The sequence below is a fragment of the Lathyrus oleraceus genome, unplaced genomic scaffold (genome assembly GCF_024323335.1).
Source record: "Lathyrus oleraceus cultivar Zhongwan6 unplaced genomic scaffold, CAAS_Psat_ZW6_1.0 chrUn0038, whole genome shotgun sequence".
Classification (NCBI taxonomy): Eukaryota; Viridiplantae; Streptophyta; class Magnoliopsida; order Fabales; family Fabaceae; genus Lathyrus; species Lathyrus oleraceus.
The window spans coordinates 100246-121610 of NW_026112429.1; the positions used below are offsets into that span (position 1 = coordinate 100246).

Consider the following 21365-nt stretch of genomic DNA (forward strand, 5'->3'; position numbering starts at 1 on the left):
ATAGATAGAGACGCAAAAGTATATTTCTACGATCCATCGCATCATCATAGATGAAGCTATGTCTATTAATGTGTTTATCATGCGAAAATCATAGGTTCCAAAATTCTTATAATGTTTTAATGTTCTAGAATTTAAAAATGATTTTGAAAACTGTAACTTACTTTTTCTTCTCAACGACTCGAAGTTGTTGTTCTTTTTTTCAGGGACTAAATTAAACCTTGCATGTTTTGAAAGAGTAAAGTGAAATTTGATTATGTTGATAATAACAATAACAACATAACTCATATGCAATATAAAATACTATTGATTAGTTATATTATATAGTATAGACTTGCATAGTTACATGTGTCGTATCTTTTGCAAGTGCTCCCAATAAGCACCAGTGGTCTAGTGGTAGAATAGTACCCTGCCACGTTACAGACCCGGGTTCGATTCCCGGCTGGTGCACAAGTAGAGCTATGATGAACAAATTAGTGATGTTTGGTAACCTCACCAGTCATCCTTCGTTTGGATGAAGTGTAAACTCCCTGAGCTCTATTTTAATTTTAAATTGTCATTTACCAGTCTCAAAAGCATAATATTATTTTCACAATAGTTTGAATTAAATTTTTCTTTTTTTGTTTGTTTTTGAATTAGCTTGTTTAAACCACGACCATTTTAATTATTATGCATTGTATATAGGGTTTATGAACATTTAATTTAAGCATTACCCACTATCTACTATAGATTTAATTTTATACTTTGATGTGATGTTTTTTTAAATTATATTATCTCGTCTCAATGTTTTTATCTTATATGCCCCTCATCTCTTTGTCATTTTGTCTTGTCTATTAATGTTCAAACTGAACCTAAGTCTTATGCCGAGGCTATAAGTGTGACACTTCGAACAAAACCAAACAAGTCGAGTTGGGTGCCCTAGAGAGGACTGGAATATGAAAACTAGTTGACCTCCCTCCTCATATAAAACCATTAGGATGCAAACGGACATAAAAAAGCAGGCATGACAGAGATGGTATATTGAACAATTTAAGGCCATATTGTGGCAAAAGTGTATAACATAATATAGGGACTAGATTTCTATGATACATACTCCCCTCCATCCAAAATGACCAGTGTGATTCTAGTAGTCACACTAACTCTCAAAGCACAATTGGAATATACATAAACTTGATGTAAAAAGTACATTCATAGATGGAAACCTTCAAGAAGTTGTTTATATGGAAATAACCCATGTGGCTATCTCGTCTAGACCTAACAAAGTGAGAGAGCTTATTAAATCCATATATGGCCTTAAAGAGGCGTGTAGGAAAACATATGAGAAGCTAACCACGTTCCAACACAATATCACCAAGCCGCGTCTGAATCTCGCCTTAGTCATTCACATTATTGATAGTATATTGGTATGATGCGATACAAGCCGATAATTCACTTTCTAAATTTAGCACCCTCAAAGTAGTTCTCCAGGAATCCTTCAAGATCAAAAAATTAGGTCAACTTAAATACTTTCTTGGCTTTGAATTCTCCCGTTCTATCAAAGGAATTTAGATTTGTCAAATAATATACTTGCATGATCTCATTTGTGACAACTTCTTTCTAGGCTCCAAACCTGTATCAACACCATCTGATAACTCTCTAAAATTGCTGCGGGACTGTGAGGCTCTATTGCCAGACATTTGTATAAATTAAAGAAACATAGACGCATTATTGTAGAATACCAAAACAAAACCTATCATCCCATACATCGTTCAATAACCCATCAAGTTTCTTTACAAGACTGGTCTCAATCTCTTCCATGTTGCAACTCGAGTAATCAAGTATCTCAAACAATGCCCAAGCAATTGTCTGTTTTTACCTAGAAAGTCACCGCTACAACCCATTGGTTTCACAACCGTAGGATGGGATCGATACATTTATTCTATAATATTAAGTTTTGGACAATTCTTCTTCCATTGTAGAGATCTGATATCTTTGAGAACAAATAAACATCTTACAGTATACATATCATATTATGAGGCAGAATATAGAGCACATTCACTTCAACTATCCAAGTGAAAGAGTGAAAGTTAATTTACAATAAAGTTTCTCATTCTAATTACCTTAAAGAACGAGCCGTGACAAGGAATGAAAGGGAAAAAGATAGATAGAGACGCAAAAGTATATTTCTACGATCCATCGCATCATCATAGATGAAGCTATGTCTATTAATGTGTTTATCATGCGAAAATCATAGGTTCCAAAATTCTTATAATGTTTTAATGTTCTAGAATTTAAACATGATTTTGAAAACTGTAACTTACTTTTTCTTCTCAACGACTCGAAGTTGTTGTTCTTTTTTTCAGGGACTAAATTAAACCTTGCATGTTTTGAAAGAGTAAAGTGAAATTTGATTATGTTGATAATAATAATAACAACATAACTCATATGCAATATAAAATACTATTGATTAGTTATATTATATAGTATAGACTTGCATATTTACATGTGTAGTATCTTTTGCAAGTGCTCCCAATAAGCACCAGTGGTCTAGTGGTAGAATAGTACCCTGCCACGGTACAGACCCGGGTTCGATTCCCAGCTGGTGCACAAGTATAGCTATGATGAACAAATTAGTGATGTTTGGTAACCTCACCAGTCATCCTTCGTTTGGATGAAGTTTAAACTCCCTGAGCTCTATTTTAATTTTAAATTGTCATTTACCAGTCTCAAAAGCATAATATTATTTTCACAATAGTTTGAATTAAATTTTTCTTTTTTTGTTTGTTTTTGAACTAGTTTGTTTAAACCACGACCATTTTAATTATTATGCATTGTATATAGGGTTTATGAACATTTAATTTAAGCATTACCCACTATCTACTATAGATTTAATTTTATACTTTGATGTGATGTTTTTTTAAATTATATTATCTCGTCTCAATGTTTTTATCTTATATGCCCCTCATCTCTTTGTCATTTTGTCTTGTCTATTAATGTTCAAACTGAACCTAAGTCTTATGCCGAGGCTATAAGTGTGACACTTCGAACAAAACCAAACAAGTCGAGTTGGGTGCCCTAGAGAGGACTGGAATATGAAAACTAGTTGACCTCCCTCCTCATGTAAAACCATTAGGATGCAAACGGACATAAAAAAGCAGGCATGACAGAGATGGTATATTGAACAATTTAAGGCCATATTATGGCAAAAGTGTATAACATAATATAGGGACTAGATTTCTATGATACATACTCCCCTCCATCCAAAATGACCAGTGTGATTCTAGTAGTCACACTAACTCTCAAAGCACAATTGGAATATACATAAACTTGATGTAAAAAGTACATTCATAGATGGAAACCTTCAAGAAGTTGTTTATATGGAAATAACCCATGTGGCTATCTCGTCTAGACCTAACAAAGTGAGAGAGCTTATTAAATCCATATATGGCCTTAAAGAGGCGTGTAGGAAAACATATGAGAAGCTAACCACGTTCCAACACAATATCGCCAAGCCGCGTCTGAATCTCGCCTTAGTCATTCACATTATTGATAGTATATTGGTATGATGCGATACAAGCCGATAATTAACTTTCTAAATTTAGCACCCTCAAAGTAGTTCTCCAGGAATCCTTCAAGATTAAAAAAATAGGTCAACTTAAATACTTTCTTGGCTTTGAATTCTCCCGTTCTATCAAAGGAATTTATATTTGTCAAATAATATACTTGCATGATCTCATTTGTGACAACTTCTTTCTAGGCTCCAAACCTGTATCAACACCATCTGATAACTCTCTAAAATTTCTGCGGAACTGTGAGGCTCTATTGCCAGACATTTGTACAAATTAAAGAAACATAGACGCATTATTGTAGAATACCAAAACAAAACCTATCATCCCATACATCGTTCAATAACCCATCAAGTTTCTTTATAAGACTGGTCTCATTCACTTCCATGTTGCAACTCGAGTAATCAAGTATCTCAAACAATGCCCAAGCAATTGTCTGTTTTTACCTAGAAAGTCACCGCTACAACCCATTGGTTTCACAACCGTAGAATGTGATCGATACATTTATTCTATAATATTAAGTTTTGGACAATTCTTCTTCCATTGTAGAGATCTAATATCTTTGAGAACAAATAAACATCTTACAGTATACATATCATATTATGAGGCAGAATATAGAGCACATTCACTTCAACTATCCAAGTGAAAGAGTGAAAGTTAAATTACAATAAAGTTTCTCCTTCTAATTACCTTAAAGAACGAGTCGTGACAAGGAATGAAAGGGAAAAAGATAGATAGAGACGCAAAAGTATATTTCTACGATCCATCGCATCATCATAGATGAAGCTATGTCTATTAATGTGTTTATCATGCGAAAATCATAGGTTCCAAAATTCTTATAATGTTTTAATGTTCTAGAATTTAAAAATGATTTTGAAAACTGTAACTTACTTTTTCTTCTCAACGACTCGAAGTTGTTGTTCTTTTTTTCAGGGACTAAATTAAACCTTGCATGTTTTGAAAGAGTAAAGTGAAATTTGATTATGTTGATAATAACAATAACAACATAACTCATATGCAATATAAAATACTATTGATTAGTTATATTATATAGTATAGACTTGCATAGTTACATGTGTAGTATCTTTTGCAAGTGCTCCCAATAAGCACCAGTGGTCTAGTGGTAGAATAGTACCCTGCCACGGTACAGACCCGGGTTCGATTCCCGGCTGGTGCACAAGTAGAGCTATGATGAACAAATTAGTGATGTTTGGTAACCTCACCAGTCATCCTTCGTTTGGATGAAGTGTAAACTCCCTGAGCTCTATTTTAATTTTAAATTGTCATTTACCAGTCTCAAAAGCATAATATTATTTTCACAATAGTTTGAATTAAATTTTTCTTTTTTTGTTTGTTTTTGAATTAGCTTGTTTAAACCACGACCATTTTAATTATTATGCATTGTATATAGGGTTTATGAACATTTAATTTAAGCATTACCCACTATCTGAAGGTGAGAAAAACAAGAAAGGGGGGTTTGAATTGTTTGAAAAATAAGCGCTTTTGCAAAATGAAATCACACAATGATTTTATACTGGTTCGCTTATAACACAAAGCTACTCCAGTCCACCCGGCCAAGGTGATTTCGCCTTCAACAAGGACTTAATCCACTAATCTTGAAAGATTACAAACAACCCCTAAGAGAAAAGAAAATCTCTTAGTCCTCTCAAGTCTACAGACTACAAAGAGTCACTTGAGGAAAACAAATAAAAATAGATACAAGATGTGTAATCTAGAATGCTTCTAAGAAAGCAAATATTACAAACTTAAGAACAAATTTTTCACTTGATAAGCAAAAGCTTAGTGAAAATCTTTGAAGAACAAAGATGTTTTTCTTGAGCGTGATATAATTTCAGTATAGTTTTGGCTAGTGATTTCTTCGTATTTACTGAATGAGATTTCTTCTCTATTTATAGGAGTTGAAGTAGAAGTAGCGTTGAATCTATTGGATATTGAGATGTAATTACGCCATTCCATTAATAGCTTCTGCAGTAGACTTTTTCACTTAGAAGTGACTACTTACCACAATTAGTATCTTTTCTCTTGGAAGTGGAGATTAACGTCTCTTTCTAATTGAGGAAATCCATTTGCAGAACTTTAACTTGGCTTAAACGTTACTTCATCATGATTAACAATTCTGATTAGACTTTGTGTATCTGGAGAAATTGGCTTCTGATGTTATCTCTTGAAAGTTCAGATGACGCTTGATAACTTCAGACTTTACAGAAGACATTTGTTCAGAGTCAGAGCTTCTAGACTTTACTTCATGTTCAGATGCTTCTGATACTTGCAGTTTTGTCCAGAGTTTAGAGCTTCTTGAATGAGATTCCTCTTTAGATGCTTCTGATACTTGAGATTTTGCATCTGATCTTGTTTTGCATCTGATGACATCATCAGATTTATTTCTTCTTTCTTTAGAACCCTGCACACTTAGAAACTTTTCGTTAGGGTACCACTTTTGGTTTCATCCTTTGTTATCATCAAAATCATGGAATCTATTGTAGAACTATTTTTGTTCTTACAATCTCCCCCTTTTTGATGATGACAAAACAAATAAAAATTATCAGATGAAACATGAAAAATATTAGATCAGATAGACAAAAGCTCCCCCTGAGTTAGTACTAGGGAGTTCAGAAGTTCTTACCAGAGCTTTCCAAGTAATTAGGTTTCTGAAAACTTTCTGCAAATGCTTAACTTTAAAGTTAGAGTTATTTAATCAGAGCTATTATTTAATCAGAGCTATTTATATCAGAACTATTTCTATAATTGTTGCAGAATGCTTAAGGTTTTAGACATAATTTTCATCAGAGCTATTTAATAATTTCTCCCCCTTTTTGGCATAATCAAAAAGGCATAAAACATAAAAAGAATAATAGAGAGAAAAACACTTCATTAAACAAAAGCACGAAGGCAAACAGCAGTCAAAAACAACAGATTCAAAGAAATATCAGAGCTAAAAAAAGAAAAGACAGAAGCAAAAACACTAGGCAACCAAAATAAATCCTAAGTGCCTAAGGGTTTGGAGGAGGAGGAAGTCTCTGTAGTAGCATGGCAAACATATTCTGGAGGTTTTCATTCAGAGCGTCTTGCTTGTCCATCCTTGCCCGGAGCTCACTCTGATCTTGCTTGATCTCTTTCTGATCTTGCTTGATCTCCTTCAGAGTGTTAAGAATCAGAGGGATCGCAGAGGAAGACTCCCCCTGAATCAGAGCCTGCTGAGTTTCAGCTTCAGCAGCAGCTTGGGCTTCTGCATCTGCTTTAGCCTTGGCTTCAGCTTCCTGAATTCTCAGAAGTTCTGCTTCTTTTGCCAGGCGTTCTTCTTCCAATCTCTTAGCTTCTTCTTCAGCTTCCTTAGCTAATCTTTCTTCTTCTAATCTCTTGGCCTCAGCTTCTCTAGCCAGTCTCTCTTCCTCTAACCTTCTGGCCTCAGCTTCTCTAGCCAGCCTCTCTTGGAGTCTTTCCTCAGAGTCTCTGATGTAGCCATTTCTGACTTGTTCAGAGATACTCTTCAGCCTGTAAGACTCAGAGGTCATCCAACTAATAACTCTGTTCCAGTGTGTCCTAACAGATTTAGGATCATCACTGACTTCAGAATTTTTAGCCAGAGACTTGATCTTCTGGACTGAGGATTCTGCAACCTGTATAATGGCCTCCTCAAGGGTAGGTGTGATAATTTTAGGTTCAGGTTCAGGTGAAAGAGGTGGAGAGTTTTGAGGGCTGAGATTTAGAGGTTGAGGTTCAGTTTCTGGTTCTGGCTGGGGTTCAGATTCTGCTTCTGGTTGAAGTTCAGAATCTTGGTCTGGTTGAAGACTGGGGGATGAAGCATAGAGTGGGTTTACATCTAATGGGTCAGAGTCTGGGCTAGGTACAGCGGGAATTAATGGTGGAGTGATATAAGGTTCAGATGGGCGAATTACAGATGGTTGAGTTTCAGAGGGTGTGGTGGTTGTTTGTGGTGGAAGGGAAGTTTGATTTTCAGAGGTAATGGTGGTTGTTTGTTGTGGAATAGAAGTTCGGAGGGGAGAGGTTACTTCAGTTTGTGTTTGAGTTTGTGGGGCGAAATTTTTAGCATAAATTTCAGCTATTGTTGGGGAGTTTGGGTCAGAGTGTTCTTGATCAGAGGACTCATGATCAGAGGACTCTTGGTTAGAAGAAGGGGAAAGGTAAGGGGGTGATTCATACTCAGAGGATGATGAAGAGCTGTGGTGATATAGTTGATTAGGGTCAGAGGTTGTTGTGAAGTTACGGGCAATTTTTAGAACAGGTGGAGGTTGAGAGGTTCTAATGGTTGAAGGAGGAATTTCTGAGGTTGTAAAGATGGGAGGTGTTGGGAGAGGAGTAGAAGAAGCCATTACAGGTACAGAAGTAGCAGGAGGAATGGACTTACCAGAAGAAGAAGAGACTTTCAGAGGAGCTTTGGTTCCAGAGGATTCTCCAGTTCTGGGTTTCTTTGCCTTCCTTGCTTCCTCAGCTATCTTCTTCTCAGAAAGGCCTCTTTTGTATCTGACCAGATCTTCTACAGAATCCAGACAGTCTTCAAGGCGGAAATCAGAAACGTCAATGCCTTCATCCAGACGATCCTGAAGGTAGATGGCAATGGCATCTCTGGGTTCATTCTTGAAGAACCTTTCAAGGCCATGAGGCATCTTCCTCTGATCCTTCAGAGCTTCCCAGGTCACATTCATAGTGGGCTTGACTCTGATGTCTTTGATGATTCCCATACTCCTCAGATTTCTGGCATTCAGAGGCTTTCCAACGTCAATTGCCAGATCATCCATGCATCTGGTCTTCTCCAGAGCATCTACCAGTCCATGCTCAATGAAGATGTCAGAGAGCAATCTTCCCAGAGGAATGTAGGATCTGGGCTTCATATTATTCCTTGTTTCTCTGACTGAATCCCTCAGATATCTGAAGAGAAGAACAGGGAGGTTGATTGGAATACCCTTCTGAATACAGTAGAGGATGCACTTCTGATCAGCATTTATATAATCTGAAGAGTTGGAGGCTGGACGATGATGGATTGTTCCCAGAATAATCTTCAACCAAACTCGGAGGTTCTGATGAAGCTCCTTGTTCTTAGAGGGGTTTCCTTCAACATTTGCTTTGAAGATTGTAGGGTTAATGACTTCTGTGATGCGCTTGGACCTTGGAGGAATGTTGTAAATCCTTTTACCTCCAGTTCTCTCCATGTTCAGCAAAGAGGCAATAGATGCTTCTGTGATGATGATCTTCACTCCCAGAACAAAAGAAACAATGAACTCATCATCAGCATCTGCACATCTCCAGAACTCTTTCACCAGAAGAGGATAGATTGGACCATACAATCTGTTGAAGTAGTTTTCCCAACCTTGCTTGCGAAGATCTTCAGTTAAATCAACGCCATTTCTTCTCAAATTCTCAAAATCAACCAGCGATTCACATAGAACATCCAAACCTTCAAAGGGAGTTGAAAGGTTTATGTGTTGTTCACGTTCCAAAATGTGAGGTTCTTTGTAAACTGGGGTCGTGGTGACATCTACAACCATGGGTGTTTGAGTGTTTGAGGTTTGGGGGTTAGAAGCAGCTTCCATTTGTTGAGAGAAGTTAAAAACTTCTTGCTCTTGAGGATTCATGATGAAGATTGAAGAAGAAGATGAAGAACTGAGAGAGTTGCAGAGAAAACTTCGAGAGAGGGTTTAGGGTTTAAGAGTGAGTGAGAGTGATAAGTGTGTGAAATGTGAGAAAAGTGTTTATATACCTAAGGGTAAAAACACATGCAAAACGACACAATTAATTGCGTTGGAACAAAACACAAGATTTGCACGCTAGGGGGAAAAATGATTATAGCTAATAAATGAATGTCTAATCCCAACAGTAAGCACACTGCTCGAGGAGATTTCAAGCGTTCTGACCTTTGATTTCTTTTGACAGCTGTCTAGAAGTTCTAGGGTTAGACGCATGTTCCCCACGTGTTGATGTTTCTGATCTTTAGGAATACCAAGAGATTGGTTCTGAAGATTTCTAACTCAGATATCTTCTTAACTTGGTAGAAGTATCAGAGTCAGAGGCAGAAGTGTATTTGTTTTTATCAGATTCTCATTTTACATGTTCAGAGCCAAATTTTACTCAGGGCAATTTTTAATGTTCAGATTTTCTAATATAAAGCGAAATCTATCTTCAGCTAGAGGCTTAGTAAAGATATCTGCCCATTGATGTTCTGTATCAATGAACTTCAGCGTTACTATTCCTTTCTGAACATAGTCTCTAATAAAATGATGTTTAATTTCTATGTGTTTGGCTCTGGAATGCAAAATGGGATTCTTACTTAAACAAATAGCAGCAGTATTATCACAAAGGATAGGAATGTTACTCTCAAAGATTTGTAGATCTTCTAGCTGATGTTTCATCCAGAGCATCTGAGTTGTGCACAGTGATGCTGAGATGTATTCTGCTTCTGCAGTTGATAGAGCAATTGTTGACTGTCTTTTGCTAGCCCAGGAGATTAAGTTGTTTCCCAGAAGCTGGCAATTTCCAGATGTACTTTTTCGTTCTATTCTATCTCCTGCATAATCTGCATCACAATAACCAGAAAGCCTATACTCTGATGTTTTCTCATACATCAGGCCCAGGTTAGGGGTTCCTTTCAGATACTTAAGAATTCTCTTAACAGCTGTTAAATGAGATTCTCTAGGATCTGATTGGAATCTGGCACAAAGACAGACGCTAAAGAGAATATCAGGACGAGTAGCAGTCAGATAGAGAAGAGAGCCTATCATACCTCGATAGAGCTTCTGACAAACCTTGTTGCTTACCTCTTCCTTCTCCAGAATGCAAGTTGGATGCATGGGAGTCTTTGCAGAATTGCATTCAGACATATCAAACTTCTTTAGAACGTCTTTAATGTACTTGCTTTGATGAATGTACGTGACTTCTGGAGTTTGATTGATTTGAATTCCCAGAAAGAACTTTAGTTCTTGCATTAGACTCATTTCAAATTCTGCCTGCATTAACTTAGAAAATTCTTGGCAAACAGAAATATTAGCAGAACCAAAAATAATGTCATCAACATAAATTTGGCATATCATGAGATCATTTTTATGATTTTTACAGAAGAGTGTAGAATCAACTTTCCCTCTGATAAAATTTTGTTCCAGAAGAAAATTACTTAAGCGTTCATACCAAGCTCTGGGAGCTTGTTTAAGTCCATATAAGGATTTCTTAAGTTTGAAAACATGTTCTGGAAAATTTGAGTTTTCAAAACCAGGAGGTTGATTAACATACACTTCTTCTGAAATATAACCATTTAGAAATGCACTCTTGACATCCATTTGGTATAATTTTATAGAGTGATTAATAGCAAATGATACAAGAAGACGAATAGACTCTAACCTTGCGACTGGAGCAAAAGTTTCATTATAATCAATACCTTCTTGTTGACTATAACCTTGAGCTACCAGTCGTGCTTTGTTTCTGACAACTTCTCCTTTCTCGTTCAGTTTGTTTCTGAAAACCCATCTGGTTCCAATGACATGAGTGCCTCTGGGTTTAGGAACGAGATCCCAGACATCATTCTTGGAGAATTGATCTAACTCTTCTTGCATAGCTGCCACCCAATCATTATCTTGAAGAGCTTCATCACAGGACGTAGGCTCAATCAGAGACACTAGTCCCAGAGGAATATCTTCAGAAGTTCTGAAGGTAGATCTGGTTCTAACAGGTTCATCTTTGTTTCCCAAAATCAAGTCTTCAGATACGTTGCTACGACTCTTGACTTTCCTTGGAATTTCTGGAGATTTAATTTCTTCAGAGTCTGGAGTGACAGGTGCTTCTGGAGTTTTCTCAGATTCTACCAGAGTGATCTCTAAATCTGCAAACTTTTCAACTAGCTTTGACTTTTCAGGGTCAAGCTTATCATCAAATCTAACATGAATTGATTCCTCCACAATTTTGGTTTCTGTGTTGTATACTCTGTAGCCTTTAGAGCGTTCTGAGTATCCTAACATAATACCTTTCTGTGCTTTGGAATCAAACTTGTTCAGATGTTCTTTAGTATTTAATATAAAACAAATGCATCCAAAAGGATGAAAATAAGAAATGTTGGGTTTTCTTCCCTTACACAGTTCATAGGGAGTCTTATCCAGAATAGGTCTAATAGAGATTCTATTCTGAATGTAACACGCTGTATTTACAGCTTCTGCCCAAAAGTGCTTTGCTACATTTGTTTCATTGATCATGGTTCTGGCCATTTCTTGGAGTGTCCTATTCTTCCTCTCTACAACTCCATTTTGTTGTGGAGTTCTAGGGCAGGAGAAATCATGGGATATTCCATTAGAATCAAATAATTCTTCAAAATCTTTATTTTCAAATTCTCCACCATGATCACTTCTGACTCTAATAATTTTAGAGTCAAATTCTTTTTGCACTTTAGAACAGAAACTGGTGAATACAGAGTGAGACTCACTCTTGTGCTTTAGGAATTTTACCCATGTCCAGCGGCTGTAATCATCAACGATTACTAGTCCATACTTCTTTCCATTGACTGATGCTGTTTTCACAGGACCAAATAAGTCAATGTGAAGAAGCTCCAGAGGCTTGGAGGTAGAAACAACATTTTTCTTTTTAAAAGATGTTTTTGAAAACTTTCCTTTCTGACAAGCTTCACACAGAGCATCTGAAGAAAACTTCAGTTTAGGTAAGCCTCTGACTAACTCAAGTTTAGTTAGCTGAGAAAGTTTCCTCATGCTAATGTGGCCTAAGCGTCTATGCCATACCCATTGCTCTTCGTGAACTGACATTAAACATTTAACATTTTGATCTTTTAAATCAGAAAGATTTATTTTATAAATGTTGTTTTTCCTCTTGCCTGTGAAAAGGACAGAGCCATCGTTCTGATTAATGGCTTTACACGTTTTTTGATTAAAGATTACATCATAACCGTTATCACTTAATTGACTTATGGATAACAAGTTATGCATTAAACCTTCTACATAAAGAACATCAGATATAGAGGGAAGAGTACCATTACCAATAGTTCCGGAGCCTCTGATCCTTCCTTTCTGATCTCCTCCGAAGCCTACAAAGCCAGCGTCTTTAAGTTCCAGGCTTTGGAACATAGACTTTCTTCCCGTCATATGTCGCGAGCATCCAGAGTCCAGGTACCATGACTGGTGTCTGAACTTTGCTGCATAGGATATCTGCAACATAGATAATCTTATCTTTCGGTACCCAGAATCTCTTGGGTCCTTTCAGATTAGTTTTCCCAGAGTTTCTTACAACTTTGGGTCTTCTAGCATTTTTAAATTTGTGTTCTTGTGTGTGTGTATAGTGGTATGAAAAAGGTGATTTAATTTGGTTACTGGTAGAAGTTTTATCAGAATCAGAATCATACCCAATTCCCCTTTTATTATTCTGACCTACTCCATAAATCATGGATGCCATAATACTCCTATTTATCCCATTCTTCAGAAATTGTTGAAAGGCTTCTTCATACTTATAAATAATTTCATTTGAAGTTTGTGGTGCTTGAGACAACACTTCTTCTAATTTTAAGCTTTTTGTTTTAGCTCCATCTCTTTCTAACGTTAAAGATTTGATTGTATCTTCATGTGCTAGAATTGTTGTCTCAAGTTCACTACATTCTTCAGATTTTGCTTTAAGAAGACCTTTAATGCTTTTAACTTTTTGTTTTAATTTCTGAAGAGAGGTAAGAGTTTCTGATAAACATGATTCTAAGTCAGATCTAGAAAGTTCAGAAAATACCTCTTCAGATTCTTCATCTGAGCTGCTGGATGTGGTAGCCATAAATGCTACGTTGGCTTGTTCATCAGAGTCAGATTCTGATGATCCTGAATCACTATCGTCCCAGGTGGCCATTAATCCTTTCTTTGTTCTGAAGGCATTTTTCTTGAAGCTTTCCTTCTTAGAGTTATCTTTCTTCAGCTTGGGGCATTCATTTCTATAATGACCTGTTTCTTTACATTCAAAACAGGTAATATCTTTATTAGGTTTACCTTTTGAAGTTGACTCTGATCTATCCCCTCTGGGTCTTGATCTTCTGAAGTTGTTGTTGTTCCTTCTTTTCCAGAGTTGCTTAACTCTTCTGGTTAGTAAGGACAGTTCTTCTTCATCATCAGAGTCTTCAGGTTCAGAGTCGTCAGTATCTGCAGTTTCTGCCTGGAGAGCTTTGGTTCTGTCTGACTTCCGTCTTTCAGGTCTGGACTTCAGCGCCACTGACTTGTTCCTTTTCTGAGGCTCATCCTCCTCTAGTTCTATCTCATGGCTTCTGAGAGAACTAACAAGTTCTTCAAGGCTGATACTGTTCAGATCCTTTGATAACTTCAGAGCAGTAACCATAGGTCTCCATTTCTTTGGCAGACTTCTGACAATCTTCTTAACATGATCTGCAGTTGTGTATCCCTTGTCTAGCACTTTAAGACCTGCAATAAGAGTTTGGAATCTGGAAAACATAGCTTCTATAGCTTCGTCATCTTCCATCTTGAAGGCTTCATATTTCTGGATCAACGCCAGAGCCTTCGTCTCCTTGACTTGGGAGTTTCCTTCATGGGTCATCCTTAGAGAGTCAAGTATATCTTTGGCTGTCTCTCTGTTGGTGATCTTCTCATATTCGTTGTATGATATGGCATTTAGAAGTATTGTTCTGGCCTTGTGATGATTTTTGAACTCACGTTTCTGATCTTCTGACATTTTGCTTCTGGGAACTTCAGCTCCATTTAAGGTTGGAGGTTTGTATCCATCTGTGACAATGTCCCAGAGGTCAGCATCATAACCAAGAAAGAAACTTTCGATTCTATCTTTCCAGTAATCAAACTTTTCTCCATCAAAAACAGGAGGCTTGGCATTGTAAGAATCTTTCTCATTTGAGTGGGCCATTTGTTTTTCTCGCACTGGATCTCTCTACACGGTTAAGTGTTTGATTTGAAAATCAATAACAGAGCCGGAGCTCTGATACCAATTGAAGGTGAGAAAAACAAGAAAGGGGGGTTTGAATTGTTTGAAAAATAAGCGCTTTTGCAAAATGAAATCACACAATGATTTTATACTGGTTCGCTTATAACACAAAGCTACTCCAGTCCACCCGGCCAAGGTGATTTCGCCTTCAACAAGGACTTAATCCACTAATCTTGAAAGATTACAAACAACCCCTAAGAGAAAAGAAAATCTCTTAGTCCTCTCAAGTCTACAGACTACAAAGAGTCACTTGAGGAAAACAAATAAAAATAGATACAAGATGTGTAATCTAGAATGCTTCTAAGAAAGCAAATATTACAAACTTAAGAACAAATTTTTCACTTGATAAGCAAAAGCTTAGTGAAAATCTTTGAAGAACAAAGATGTTTTTCTTGAGCGTGATATAATTTCAGTATAGTTTTGGCTAGTGATTTCTTCGTATTTACTGAATGAGATTTCTTCTCTATTTATAGGAGTTGAAGTAGAAGTAGCGTTGAATCTATTGGATATTGAGATGTAATTACGCCATTCCATTAATAGCTTCTGCAGTAGACTTTTTCACTTAGAAGTGACTACTTACCACAATTAGTATCTTTTCTCTTGGAAGTGGAGATTAACGTCTCTTTCTAATTGAGGAAATCCATTTGCAGAACTTTAACTTGGCTTAAACGTTACTTCATCATGATTAACAATTCTGATTAGACTTTGTGTATCTGGAGAAATTGGCTTCTGATGTTATCTCTTGAAAGTTCAGATGACGCTTGATAACTTCAGACTTTACAGAAGACATTTGTTCAGAGTCAGAGCTTCTAGACTTTACTTCATGTTCAGATGCTTCTGATACTTGCAGTTTTGTCCAGAGTTTAGAGCTTCTTGAATGAGATTCCTCTTTAGATGCTTCTGATACTTGAGATTTTGCATCTGATCTTGTTTTGCATCTGATGACATCATCAGATTTATTTCTTCTTTCTTTAGAACCCTGCACACTTAGAAACTTTTCGTTAGGGTACCACTTTTGGTTTCATCCTTTGTTATCATCAAAATCATGGAATCTATTGTAGAACTATTTTTGTTCTTACACTATCTACTATAGATTTAATTTTATACTTTGATGTGATGTTTTTTTAAATTATATTATCTCGTCTCAATGTTTTTATCTTATATGCCCCTCATCTCTTTGTCATTTTGTCTTGTCTATTAATGTTCAAACTGAACCTAAGTCTTATGCCGAGGCTATAAGTGTGACACTTCGAACAAAACCAAACAAGTCGAGTTGGGTGCCCTAGAGAGGACTGGAATATGAAAACTAGTTGACCTCCCTCCTCATATAAAACCATTAGGATGCAAACGGACATAAAAAAGCAGGCATGACAGAGATGGTATATTGAACAATTTAAGGCCATATTGTGGCAAAAGTGTATAACATAATATAGGGACTAGATTTCTATGATACATACTCCCCTCCATCCAAAATGACCAGTGTGATTCTAGTAGTCACACTAACTCTCAAAGCACAATTGGAATATACATAAACTTGATGTAAAAAGTACATTCATAGATGGAAACCTTCAAGAAGTTGTTTATATGGAAATAACCCATGTGGCTATCTCGTCTAGACCTAACAAAGTGAGAGAGCTTATTAAATCCATATATGGCCTTAAAGAGGCGTGTAGGAAAACATATGAGAAGCTAACCACGTTCCAACACAATATCACCAAGCCGCGTCTGAATCTCGCCTTAGTCATTCACATTATTGATAGTATATTGGTATGATGCGATACAAGCCGATAATTCACTTTCTAAATTTAGCACCCTCAAAGTAGTTCTCCAGGAATCCTTCAAGATCAAAAAATTAGGTCAACTTAAATACTTTCTTGGCTTTGAATTCTCCCGTTCTATCAAAGGAATTTATATTTGTCAAATAATATAGTTGCATGATCTCATTTGTGACAACTTCTTTCTAGGCTCCAAACCTGTATCAACACCATCTGATAACTCTCTAAAATTTCTGCGGAACTGTGAGGCTCTATTGCCAGACATTTGTACAAATTAAAGAAACATAGACGCATTATTGTAGAATACCAAAACAGAACCTATCATCCCATACATCGTTCAATAACCCATCAAGTTTCTTTACAAGACTGGTCTCATTCACTTCCATGTTGCAACTCGAGTAATCAAGTATCTCAAACAATGCCCAAGCAATTGTCTGTTTTTACCTAGAAAGTCACCGCTACAACCCATTGGTTTCACAACCGTAGAATGGGATCGATACATTTATTCTATAATATTAAGTTTTGGACAATTCTTCTTCCATTGTAGAGATCTAATATCTTTGAGAACAAATAAACATCTTACAGTATACATATCATATTATGAGGCAGAATATAGAGCACATTCACTTCATCTATCCAAGTGAAAGAGTGAAAGTTAATTAACAATAAAGTTTCTCCTTCTAATTACCTTAAAGAACGAGTCGTGACAAGGAATGAAAGGGAAAAAGATAGATAGAGACGCAAAAGTATATTTCTACGATCCATCGCATCATCATAGATGAAGCTATGTCTATTAATGTGTTTATCATGCGAAAATCATAGGTTCCAAAATTCTTATAATGTTTTAATGTTCTAGAATTTAAACATGATTTTGAAAACTGTAACTTACTTTTTCTTCTCAACGACTCGAAGTTGTTGTTCTTTTTTTCAGGGACTAAATTAAACCTTGCATGTTTTGAAAGAGTAAAGTGAAATTTGATTATGTTGATAATAATAATAACAACATAACTCATATGCAATATAAAATACTATTGATTAGTTATATTATATAGTATAGACTTGCATAGTTACATGTGTAATATCTTTTGCAAGTGCTCCAAATAAGCACCAGTGGTCTAGTGGTAGAATAGTACCCTGCCACGGTACAGACCCGGGTTCGATTCCCGGCTGGTGCATAAGTAGAGCTATGATGAACAAATTAGTGATGTTTGGTAACCTCAACAGTCATCCTTCGTTTGGATGAAATGTAAATTCCCGAGCTCTATTTAATGTTTAAATTGTCATTTACCAGTCTCAAAAGCATAATATTATTTTCACCATAGTTTGAATTAAATTTTTCTTTTTTTGTTTGTTTTTGAATTAGTTTGTTTAAACCACGACCATTTTAATTACTACCTCCGTTCCTATTTGTAAGAGACAAATTGTAACTTTCTTTTGGTCCTTTTTATAAGAGACACATTATAAAATTAAATTTTATTAATTGAGAAATCTCATTTATACCCTTAGTAAACAAAATGCAATATTTATTATTCATTGGGCATTAATGTTTTGAAAAGAACGTGCTATGTATATTCCCCATACACATAATGGGTATCTAAAGCCAAACCTATTCAGTTTCCATTGATATTAATGGATATCATCATGTATATTACCATGCATATAACTATATATGTTAGCCAAGTATATTAACGTGTCACACAGTAATCAATATATAAAGAGATTGCTCACCATTTTCATCTGCCATGGACTTAATTCTAGTAGATGAAAACTAAATTTCTAGTATGATTGAAATGAAACACCAACTCTCTTTATATAAAAAAGACAAATATACTACCAAAATTGGTGGGAAGATTATTTTGGTTTTTAAAATTTGGTGGGAAGATGTATAAAAACAATAGAGGGAAATTTAATTTGCATCTAATTTTTCACGATGAGAATGTGGAAAGCCAATTTTTTTGTTGTAATTATTTTTGGATAGAATAAATGCTGACCAATTTTTATTATATCAACATTTGGCTTAATTATAACATTAATACTACTAAATGTTTAACTTAGGGGTATTTTTGGAAGTAAAAGTTTATTTTTCAGAAAAATTAATTAAAAAAAATATTCCTTGGTTTGTGTGATTTCTTATGTTTGTCTCTTACAAATAGGAACGGAGGTAGTATTATGCATTGTATATAGGGTTTATGAACATTTAATTTAAGCATTACCCACTATCTAATATAGATTTAATTTTATACTTTGATGTGATGTTTTTTTAAATTATATTATCTCGTCTCAATGTTTTTATCTTATATGCCCCTCATCTCTTTGTCATTTTGTCTTGTCTATTAATGTTCAAACTGAACCTAAGTCTTATGCCGAGGCTATAAGTGTGACACTTCGAACAAAACCAAACAAGTCGAGTTGGGTGCCCTAGAGAGGACTGGAATATGAAAACTAGTTGACCTCCCTCCTCATGTAAAACCATTAGGATGCAAACGGACATAAAAAAGCAGGCATGACAGAGATGGTATATTGAACAATTTAAGGCCATATTGTGGCAAAAGTGTATAACATAATATAGGGACTAGATTTCTATGATACATACTCCCCTCCATCCAAAATGACCAGTGTGATTCTAGTAGTCACACTAACTCTCAAAGCACAATTGGAATATACATAAACTTGATGTAAAAAGTACATTCATAGATGGAAACCTTCAAGAAGTTGTTTATATGGAAATAACCCATGTGGCTATCTCGTCTAGACCTAACAAAGTGAGAGAGCTTATTAAATCCATATATGGCCTTAAAGAGGCGTGTAGGAAAACATATGAGAAGCTAACCACGTTCCAACATAATATCACCAAGCCGCGTCTGAATCTCGCCTTAGTCATTCACATTATTGATAGTATATTGAGTTGATGCGATACAAGCCGATAATTCACTTTCTAAATTTAGCACCCTCAAAGTAGTTCTCCAGGAATCCTTCAAGATCAAAAAAATAGGTCAACTTAAATACTTTCTTGGCTTTGAATTCTCCCGTTCTATCAAAGGAATTTAGATTTGTCAAATGATATACTTGCATGATCTCATTTGTGACAACTTCTTTCTAGGCTCCAAACCTGTATCAACACCATCTGATAACTCTCTAAAATTTCTGCGGAACTGTGAGGCTCTATTGCCAGACATTTGTACAAATTAAAGAAACATAGACGCATTATTGTAGAATACCAAAACAAAACCTATCATCCCATACATCGTTCAATAACCCATCAAGTTTCTTTACAAGACTGGTCTCATTCACTTCCATGTTGCAACTCGAGTAATCAAGTATCTCAAACAATGCCCAAGCAATTGTCTGTTTTTACCTAGAAAGTCACCGCTACAACCCATTGGTTTTACAACCGTAGAATGGGATCGATACATTTATTCTATAATATTAAGTTTTGGACAATTCTTCTTCCATTGTAGAGATCTAATATCTTTGAGAACAAATAAACATCTTACAGTATACATATCATATTATGAGGCAGAATATAGAGCACATTCACTTCAACTATCCAAGTGAAAGAGTGAAAGTTAATTTACAATAAAGTTTCTCATTCTAATTACCTTAAAGAACGAGTCGTGACAAGGAATGAAAGGGAAAAAGATAGATAGAGACGCAAAAGTATATTTCTACGATCCATCGCATCATCATAGATGAAGCTATGTCTATTAATGTGTTTATCATGCGAAAATCATAGGTTCCAAAATTCTTATAATGTTTTAATGTTCTAGAATTTAAACATGATTTTGAAAACTGTAACTTACTTTTTCTTCTCAACGACTCGAAGTTGTTGTTCTTTTTTTCAGGGACTAAATTAAACCTTGCATGTTTTGAAAGAGTAAAGTGAAATTTGATTATATTGATAATAACAATAACAACATAACTCATATGCAATATAAAATACTATTGATTAGTTATATTATATAGTATAGACTTGCATAGTTACATGTGTAGTATCTTTTGCAAGTGCTCCCAATAAGCACCAGTGGTCTAGTGGTAGAATAGTACCCTGCCACGGTACAGACCCGGGTTCGATTCCCGGCTGGTGCACAAGTAGAGCTATGATGAACAAATTAGTGATGTTTGGTAACCTCACCAGTCATCCTACGTTTGGATGAAGTGTAAACTCCCTGAGCTCTATTTTAATTTTAAATTGTCATTTACCAGTCTCAAAAGCATAATATTATTTTCACAATAGTTTGAATTAAATTTTTCTTTTTTTGTTTGTTTTTGAATTAGTTTGTTTAAACCACGACCATTTTAATTATTATGCATTGTATATAGGGTTTATGAACATTTAATTTAAGCATTACCCACTATCTACTATAGATTTAATTTTATACTTTGATGTGATGTTTTTTTAAATTATATTATCTCGTCTCAATGTTTTTATCTTATATGCCCCTCATCTCTTTGTCATTTTGTCTTGTCTATTAATGTTCAAACTGAACCTAAGTCTTATGCCGAGGCTATAAGTGTGACACTTCGAACAAAACCAAACAAGTCGAGTTGGGTGCCCTAGAGAGGACTGGAATATGAAAACTAGTTGACCTCCCTCCTCATGTAAAACCATTAGGATGCAAACGGACATAAAAAAGCAGGCATGACAGAGATGGTATATTGAACAATTTAAGGTCATATTGTGGCAAAAGTGTATAACATAATATAGGGACTAGATTTCTATGATACATACTCCCCTCCATCCAAAATGACCAGTGTGATTCTAGTAGTCACACTAACTCTCAAAGCACAATTGGAATATACATAAACTTGATGTAAAAAGTACATTCATAGATGGAAACCTTCAAGAAGTTGTTTATATGGAAATAACCCATGTGGCTATCTCGTCTAGACCTAACAAAGTGAGAGAGCTTATTAAATCCATATATGGCCTTAAAGAGGCGTGTAGGAAAACATATGAGAAGCTAACCACGTTCCAACACAATATCACCAAGCCGCGTATGAATCTCGCCTTAGTCATTCACATTATTGATAGTATATTGAGTTGATGCGATACAAGCCGATAATTCACTTTCTAAATTTAGCACCCTCAAAGTAGTTCTCC

General features: G+C 35.7%; 5 non-coding genes across 5 annotated transcripts; all 5 read left to right on the forward strand.

Annotated features, from left to right (window-relative positions):
* Positions 1–376: 376 nt before the first annotated feature.
* TRNAG-GCC (transfer RNA glycine (anticodon GCC)) lies at positions 377–447 on the forward strand. The gene has a single exon. It is a non-coding gene; the product is annotated as a tRNA-Gly (tRNA).
* A 2065-nt stretch (positions 448–2512) lies between these two features.
* Positions 2513–2583, forward strand: TRNAG-GCC (transfer RNA glycine (anticodon GCC)). The gene has a single exon. It is a non-coding gene; the product is annotated as a tRNA-Gly (tRNA).
* A 2065-nt stretch (positions 2584–4648) lies between these two features.
* On the forward strand, positions 4649–4719 carry TRNAG-GCC (transfer RNA glycine (anticodon GCC)). The gene has a single exon. It is a non-coding gene; the product is annotated as a tRNA-Gly (tRNA).
* A 12649-nt stretch (positions 4720–17368) lies between these two features.
* On the forward strand, positions 17369–17439 carry TRNAG-GCC (transfer RNA glycine (anticodon GCC)). Its single transcript has one exon. It is a non-coding gene; the product is annotated as a tRNA-Gly (tRNA).
* A 2840-nt stretch (positions 17440–20279) lies between these two features.
* TRNAG-GCC (transfer RNA glycine (anticodon GCC)) lies at positions 20280–20350 on the forward strand. The gene has a single exon. It is a non-coding gene; the product is annotated as a tRNA-Gly (tRNA).
* The last annotated feature ends 1015 nt before the right edge of the window (positions 20351–21365 follow it).